The 8,900-nt window shown below is 36.6% G+C and overlaps 1 pseudogene; it reads right to left on the bottom strand.

The window, feature by feature from the left end:
* Nucleotides 1–6,935: 6,935 nt before the first annotated feature.
* On the bottom strand, nt 6,936–8,180 carry LOC137023956 (fish-egg lectin-like; annotated as a pseudogene).
* Between the last annotated feature and the right edge of the window lie 720 nt (nt 8,181–8,900).

Here is an 8,900-nt window from a genome sequence, read left to right as displayed (position 1 = left end):
AGCATTTTTGTAATGGATAATGTATCTTTATATAGAATATTCAATATATATAGAATTTATAGAAAAAATGATTCAATTTTCAGTTTAAATGAGTCAATAGATGTAATATTCCAAGCTCATGAGCAAATAATAACATAAAAGCGTGATTATATACTAATGGAGATTCTCCAGAAATTCCTGGATGTCTAAAAACCATACTAACAACCCAAAATACCGCAGTTGTACAGATAGATTGAGAATGCAGAGCAGAGATAAAAAGAAAGGAAGTAGTTACCAACACCTTTTTTTTCATTATTTCCTCTATTTCTCCCACTCAGAGACAGTGTTGGCTGCAGTCACAGAAAAGTGCAGGAAAGAATGCCTATTTGTCATGACAACCTAATTCACAGGCATTTGAGAGTCGCTTCACAAGCCATCAGTGTCACAATGCGCTCTGCCTTTAACGGATCCAAGTGACAAATCAACTCGGCCTTTCTTGTTCTCTCTCCACATCCCTTTCTACTTCTCTCTCATTCTATATTTCCCTCCTCAACTTCTGTCACAATGCCCAGGAAGCAGTTCTTAAGCACCTTTGTGGCATTGTTTCTCTCCTACTGTTTTTCCAAATTGCCTTGGAAAATTTGCTTCTAAATAACAATGAAACAGAAAGTGAAAGGATACACACTCTAAAAACATACGTTCTTTCTCTTCTGCAAAAAATGGATTCAAAAAATATTGATGAATCATGTTGCACTACACAGATTTTTGTCCAATCAAATGCTTTGAACCGAATAAGAAATAAAAATCACACCCCATGTGTGAATATACCAACTTCACTATAAAGTGTGGACATATAATTAGCTGCAAAAAGTAACACAGCAGATGTCGTAAGTCACATGACTCCAACAAGGCGTGAATATCTAAGTTGTCCATCAAATGTCAAAAGGAACCATATAAAGATGAATAAGTTCTCAAATTTTTCATTAAATGCAGTAAATATTCACACAAATTTGAATGCTATTAAAAAAGGGGCAAAACAGTAGCCCCAACACAAAATCATCACTGGTACAATAATTATGCAGTTTACCTTTAAAATGAATGCTATAAGCTAAGGTAAAACATGTCAAATGAAACATAAAGAATGGCTGTAAGAAACGCACAAGGAGAAAAAAAGCTATAGGGTCTCTGCAGATGGAGATGGGAGGAGAAAGTCTTGAGGAGATTGAGGGATGATCTGTGAGCAGAGAAGAGGAGAAAAGCGGAGTCCTTCAGGGTCCACTGCACCGCTAGTGAAAGTGGCCACCGGTTCAAATTAGAAACCATGTGGTGACAAGTGTGAGAAAATCTCATTAACTCTCCATCCGCCCAGAGAACTGATTCATCTGTCTTTACATGGTTCCTTTCGGCAAGCCTGGATTACAGCCATTCTCCCATGTGCCATTCAGCACTCGAGTTCATTTACTATAGCCCGGGATACAGGACGCTTTGGGAAGATGAACTGGATTGGGACCAAACATGTGTGTGAATAACATAATCATGCAGCGCAACATCAAATGTCTTGTCTTTCATGACCGTGAAATCAGGAGACGATTAAGAAATGAGCAAAAGGCAATTAGCTGAAATGCGTGTAATTCAACAGCATTCACTGAATGGATGATATCTGTCAAAAATAAGCCCCTTAATCGTAATCCATTCGTAAACTGCAGATAGGATGACATGGATCCCTCATTATAATGTCCATGCAGCCAAAACTATCAAACGCGCATGAAGGATTTGGTCACACTTTACATTGCTCATTTGTATTTCTTTGCAATTGGTTAGGTGATACGACATGTCGAGCAATGCGTTGTTAAATACTCATTTAAAACTATTTCAAAACAACATATCTATAATTCTTGTGCTGTTACATGAAGGTTTTTGTGACTTTACATAAATGGAATATTTTGCTGTGAGAAATGTATGTATCATATTGCAGCAGTACTAACCAAAATCATACAATTATTCTTGGTACAAAATGTTTGGTGTTGAAAAACACATGCTTCTACATAATTCTGTGTATTTATACATGTATTTACACTGTGGGGAAAAAAAATGCATTTATTATTAGCACATTAGATCAGCTCTAACTGATGAGACTACATTTTTTCAGCATGTGGAGCATCAGAGCATGTTTTTGTTTTATCTCTCAGCATCCTTCATGCGCGTGAGCAACAACCACCAACACTTTATCAACAGTCAGAGAGCAATTTAACAGAAATGAATGAATAAATAAAAAGAACACTGTGAGTTCCATAAATATTAAACACTTTGAAAAGCAAGTCTATTCCACCTTCTATTTTATTGATAACGGCGCGTGCACTGGCAACAGTTGAAATGCGACATTCACGTTAAAGTGTCCATTTACTTCAGTGCACTTTATTTTTTAATATAAGTTTATAGGATAAAAAGAAGCATTGCGTACCTTTTCCAGGGATTTACAATCTCTCCGCAAGTCAGCGAGTCCCTTTATTTCGCATCGTCACCTTTTAGACAGGCAGCGAATTCCACAAAAGCCGCCTCACCTGCTTCACAAGCAGCTCTAGGCAACGGAGGATGAATTCAAAACGGAGATGCTGTAAAGGTCAGATGCTGCGAATGGCCAGTAACTCTCTCCGGCAGGTGTTAGTCCGTCCAGAGATTCGAGCGTGGCTGTCACTCCTGCCCGTCCCTCTCGCGGACCTGTCAGCGCGAGCCACCCGCTCTCACGAGCCAAACCCCGGACAAACAAACGCGCCTCGCCGCTGTAACTGTTCCCGTAACCACCGCGCGGCGCTGTTGTAATCATAACAAAGAGGGTTTCAGTCAATAGTATTCACTCTTTCAGAGTTGTCACATCTCTCGAGACATCTTTCACTTGATTTTGGTGTTTAAAGAAAAAGTCGTCATATGTAAAATAGGCTAATACACATCCATATATTCTCCATATCACCCATATCCATTCACTAAAAAGTACATAGGCCTAAATATATTTATGTGAGGGGAAAAAAAAGAGTTAAGCTTTTTCGGGGGGCTACAGAATCTCCAGGTGACTTTCCACAAAATCGTTTGCCAAGACTTGTTTATAAATGACGCGTCCACACACGTAACGTTTGAAGGTCACGCGCAAAAACTAACGTCATCTTAGCACTTCCGCTGCACATTTATAATAGCTTATTTATTTGTTTGTATTTTTATTTTATTTATTTTTTTGCTTGTTTTATTTTTAATGTGGTGTCTACTGCTTTTTATTTATATTAAAAACAAAACATTGTGCCTCTGTGGCTTACTTTCAAAGGTACCATTTTATGACCTCCATGACCTGTGAAATTGGTCTGCCGCAAGTCCTCAGATAATTTTGTTAACAAATTTAAAGGGTTAATTCACCCAAAAATGAAAATTCTGTCATTTATTACTCACGCTCATGCTGTTCCACACCCGTAAGACCTTCGTTAATCTTCGGAACACAAATTAAGATATTTTTGTTGAAATCCGATGGCTCAGTGAGGCCTTTATAGACAGCAATGACATTTCCTCTCTCAAGATCCATTAATACTAAAAACATATTTAAATCAGTTCATGTGAGTACAGTGGTTCAATATTAATATTATAAAGCGACAAGAATATTTTTGGTGCACCAAAAAAAATAGCGAATTATTTAGTGATGGCCGATTTCACAACACTGCTTCATTAAGCTTCAGAGCATCATGAATCTGTGTCCAATCATGATTCGGATCACTTGTCAAACCGCCAAACTGCTGAAATCACGTGACTTTGGCGCTTTGAACCACTGATTCGGCCATCACTAAATAAGGTTTTTTTTTTTTTTTTTTTTTGCCGCACCAAAAATATTCTCGTTGCTTTATAATATTAATACTGAACCACTGTACTCACATGAACTGATTTAAATATGTTTTTAGTACCTTTATGGATCTTGAGAGAGGAAATGTCATTGCTGGCTATGGAGGCCTCATGGAGTCATCGGATTTCAACAAAAATAACTTAATTTGTGTTCTGAAGATTAACAAAGGTCTTACGGGTGTGGAACGGCATGAGGGTGAGTAATAAATGACCGAATTTTCATTTTTGGGTGAATTAACCCTTTAAGTATAAATATTTATCCTTTACCTTATACCCTATACCCTTAAATATTTGTTGCAATTTTGATTATTTTACTTTTGTTAAATGCATTTTATTGTGTTTAAATGTAATTTGAGTTTATAAAATTATTTTAAATGTCATCTTGACATCTTTACTCAAATGTAAACGTTTTGCCTAATAAATATACATTGCTAAAATGGGTAATTGTGTTCTATCGTTGTTGTCTGAATGTTGTCTGCATCATGACATAACAAAACATAACAAATATTCAGAATAAATAATAATTATACCTTTCTACTAGAAATTGTATTTTTCCAGAGTTTAATCTGTGTCTGAGTAGCCACATATAGTCTGATATGAATCTAAGATGTTATATTGTTTGGCACCACAAGGCTGTGCCATTCTCCTGTTTAATTCATCCAGCCAGTGTTGCTTCATTGTCATTATGATTCGGTTGCTGACTGTATACTATAGTCTGAGAATGATTGATTGATTGATTGATACCGTGTGACTTGTGTAGTATTTGTCTGTATATACACTGAAAGCTTAATATGTTCAAAATTACCACTTTTAGCTGGTTTGTTCTTTTCAATGCTGTCAGGTACTGCAGCATCCCTCTAGTATACACACAAACACATCTGGATCATTGGTGTGCTCACTTGCCATTTAAACACTTTTTTATTCATTCCCATGAAACCCACACAGGAATACAGAAATATGCCATGAAACTATACTCATACAGATCACTCACTAATTTAAACTGACCCATATAAACCCAGTGTCATTTCCAACACTCCACATTGTAAGCAAATACATGCACAGTTTGTGACATAGGCCTTTATAATGAACTGCCTCAGTACTGAGCTCTAATTAGAGCCTCTGTGAACACAGAGTTTCTTCAATTAGCAACTTCCCACCTTCAGCATGTGTGTGTGAGTGCCACGCATCTCTAGCATGGAGATGTGATTGATTGCCTGGCAACCATCTCTGTCATCTCCAGCTGCATCACTCATCATCCAATCACAAAGCAAAGGGTTTCATCAATACCCAATGGTCACAAAGAGTTTAAAGGGAAGGTTCACCCAAAAATGAAAATTCTGTCATTTACTTACCCTCAAGTTGTTCCAACTCTGTATGAATTTATTTCTTCTGCTGAACACAAAAAAGATATGTTGAAGAATATGGGTAACCAAACAGTTGACGGGCCCCATTTACTTCCATAGTTTTTTTTGTTTTGTTTTGTTTTTCATCATTCTATGGAAGTTAATGGGGCCAATCAACTGTTTGGTTACCCATATTCTTCAACATATCTTTTTTTGTGTTCAGGAGAAGAAATAAATTCATACAGGTTTGGAACAACTTGAGAGTAAGTAAATGATGACAGAATTTTCGGGTGAACTATACCTTCAAGATTGCTTGTTTGCTGTTTTTTAAAACTTAAAGGTGCCCTAGAATTGAAAATTGAATTTACCTTGGCATAGTTAAATAATTAGAGTTCAGTACATGGAAATGACATACAGTGAGTCTCAAACTCCATTGTTTCCTCATTCTTATGTAAATTTGATTTGTGAAAAAGACCTCTGAAGAACAGGCGAATATCAACATAACACCGACTGTGACGCAACAGTCGGGATCATTAATATGTACGCCCCCAAATTTAGCATAGGCCAGCCCATGATCAAGGCATTAGACAAGCCAGTATTAACGTCTGGAGCAACACAGCTGAATCAACAGACTTTATGCAGGTAAGCAAGCAAAGACAATAGCGAAAAATGGCAGATGGAGCAATAACAACTAACTTGATCCATGATATCATGATATTTTTAGTGATATTTGTAAATTGTCTTTCTAAATGTTTCATTAGCACGTTGCTAATGTTCTGTTAAATGTGGTTAAAGTTACCATCGTTTCTTACTGTTTTCACGGAGACTGGAGCCGTCGTTATTTTCATTATTAAACACTTGCAGTCTGTAGAATTCATAAACACAATTTCATTCTTTATAAATCTCTCCAACAGTATGAAACATTAGTCTTAGCCCTGTTAGCCACGGAGCACTATCAAACTCATTCAGAATGAAATGTAAACATCCAAATAAATACTATATTTATTCTATTTATATACTATAAATATCTGATATGCTGCATGACAAACACTTTGTAAAGATCCATTTTGAGGGTTATAATTGCTGTGTGAACTTTGTTTATGCAATGTATTCTAGAGTTGAGAGCTTGGGGGCGGGGAGCACGAGCATTTAAAGGGGACACGCACAGAATCGGTGCATTTTTAATTATGCCCCAAAATAGGCAGTTAAAAAATTGAATAAAAAAATCTATGGGGTATTTTGAGCTGAAACTTCACAGACATATTCAGGGGACACCTTAGACTTATATTACATCTTGTGAAAAAGAGTTCTAGGGCACCTTTAAAATGTTGAACATTAATATAAATAATCTCAGTAATGCAAATCCAGAAATTAATCCACATAGAAATGTAGTCCCTACTCAAGAGGACAACTTGGTCAACTTAACTTAGAAAAAGTTTTTAGGTTAACATGTTGGGTGTATTATTTCAAACAGTTTTTATTTATGTCTGAAAAACTGATGCATTTCATGCATTTCTCCATGACATGCCAATAATTATAAAAATTAATTTATTCCAGTGTTCAGTTGATTATGAAGAAAAGTTGATTATGAAGCAGTCCAACTCATTTCTGTAATTTCATTTAAACTTTATTGACACAAAATAACAATGTAAAACATAACTTTATACATCAAACTTCAATAAGCACAAAAACAAAACAACTTTCATTGACTAAACAGCAAAGAAAAGAAACAGAAAGAAAAGAAAGTAAAAGATTTCTGAGTTTATTGATCATTGGGTTCCTCTGAGATTCATGATGGACATTCAAGTACATCTTCTGATGGATCCATCACTACAGATGACCCACAGCCTCCCCAGATCATAGGTCACATGTTTGTGGCCGTTGGGACAGACAACAATCCCTTGCCATCCTGTACCAGTGGGATTTGATGGAGAGACTCCGAGTCTAAAACAGATAAGAATGAGAGTTTCTAATAAGTGAAAATTATTTTTGAATTTGACTTTTGTTATTTTTTAAGGTTTCTTAAAACAAGCTTTCAAAGCTATTTTCAGCTCACCTTTGCAACAAAGACCCCTGAGAGTCAACACCATACACACTCCCATCAGTTGCTACTTCGACCATAGACAGAGTTCCATTAATAATCTCTGAAAAACTTGACCCTCCACAGGCAGAACCCGTCACATTCTGAGAAACACAACAAGATACAAACAACTCACTTGACTAAAACTGTGTACTCAGAATTGTTCTTTTTTCTTTTTGTTCAAGCCCTTCCACTCTGGATTTTACTCTTACCCTTTTGAGGTAGACATTCTCTGTAAAGTTCACTCCCCAACAGCTGTATGGGCCACAGCTGTAGTACTTCAGCCTTCCTGTGAGTTGTGTCCAAACTAAATTTGCAGATGGTCCATTGCTATTAGTATCCCTATTAATGCAGGAGACATCGTCTATTGGATTAACACCTACAACAATCTCACTTCCAGCATCCACCTGTTTGATACCTCCTGACAGTAAAATAAAGAGATTGAAGGGGGAAAGTCAGACAAAATATGGGCAGATAAGAAAATCTGCATTCAGCATCTTTTTTTTTTTTTTTACCTTGAATCTGCCTGAAGCTTCCGCTCTGAAACTTGAAAAGGATGTTTGCTGGACTCACTCCAAACTCTCCCGCAGGTCCAACAGTAAAATGCTTCAGTGATCCACTTATTCTTACAAAACTGTTTCCCAGAAATAGGAAGACTTCATTGTCATTGTTGACTCCACCCACTAAGCCTATAATCCAGCGTCGATCTGCTTCAGGGTACCAGGAATCACTTCACACTCTAAAGCTATGGATAAATTTGGGTTGGGTTCATTTGAATTATTCTGCAGATGTTAGTAGTATCATGATATGATTATGAATCTCCAAACACACATTCATAGTTTACCTAGAGTATAAAGAAACTGGCAGCTGAAGAGTAGCAGGATGCACTGACAGGCTTTCATTGTGCTGTTTTTGTCTCGTCCTGCAAATGTCCATGATGTAAAGTCTTCTTAATTTCTTTATAACATACATGAACAATACAAACAAACAAAAAATATAATAAGTACATGGTTTGAAATGAAACCAACCTTTTCTTGATCTTAGAAGAGTCAGCTGGTTTCAGCAGTCTTCTTCTCACAGCCACAATGTTTGGAGATGCTGGTGAATGTCTTTTAGGTTTGTTTTTATAGCTGTAGTTTGTTTCCTGATTGGGCAAGGGGAAACCCTGCTGTGGGGAATTATGCAGTGGATCGAGATCTGCTGGGTGGAGCAGAATTTAGGCAGAACTCTTATGTCACTTGCTCTTATGAACTTGCAATGTTCATAGACTGAATAGCTTTTGTCTCCACGTGTGCACCCATATGCCTTCATGCCATTCTTCATGTCACATTCATATGATGCAATTGATTTTTTTTTATGTTTGGTATAGTACATATGATGTTTAAAACCTGGTACAATGTTGTTTAATATAACTGGAATGTAAACCTCAACAAGAAAAAAAAAACCTTGCCTTCTGCGGTAAAGTCATTTTGAGTTAGTGTGATGCAATTAAACAAGGATTGCAATGAAACGATATACCTGAATTCATAAAGCATCAGAAAAGCTTACGGTGAGCCACTTACAATAGACAATTATCAGGGTATTTAAAAGAAGGAATATCAAGCTTATAGTTGTATTAAAAA

Source organism: Chanodichthys erythropterus, chromosome 8 (assembly GCF_024489055.1).
Source record: "Chanodichthys erythropterus isolate Z2021 chromosome 8, ASM2448905v1, whole genome shotgun sequence".
NCBI classification, from domain to species: Eukaryota; Metazoa; Chordata; class Actinopteri; order Cypriniformes; family Xenocyprididae; genus Chanodichthys; species Chanodichthys erythropterus.
Note: the sequence above shows the minus strand (reverse complement) of the source record. Positions and strands in the feature narration are given on the sequence as shown.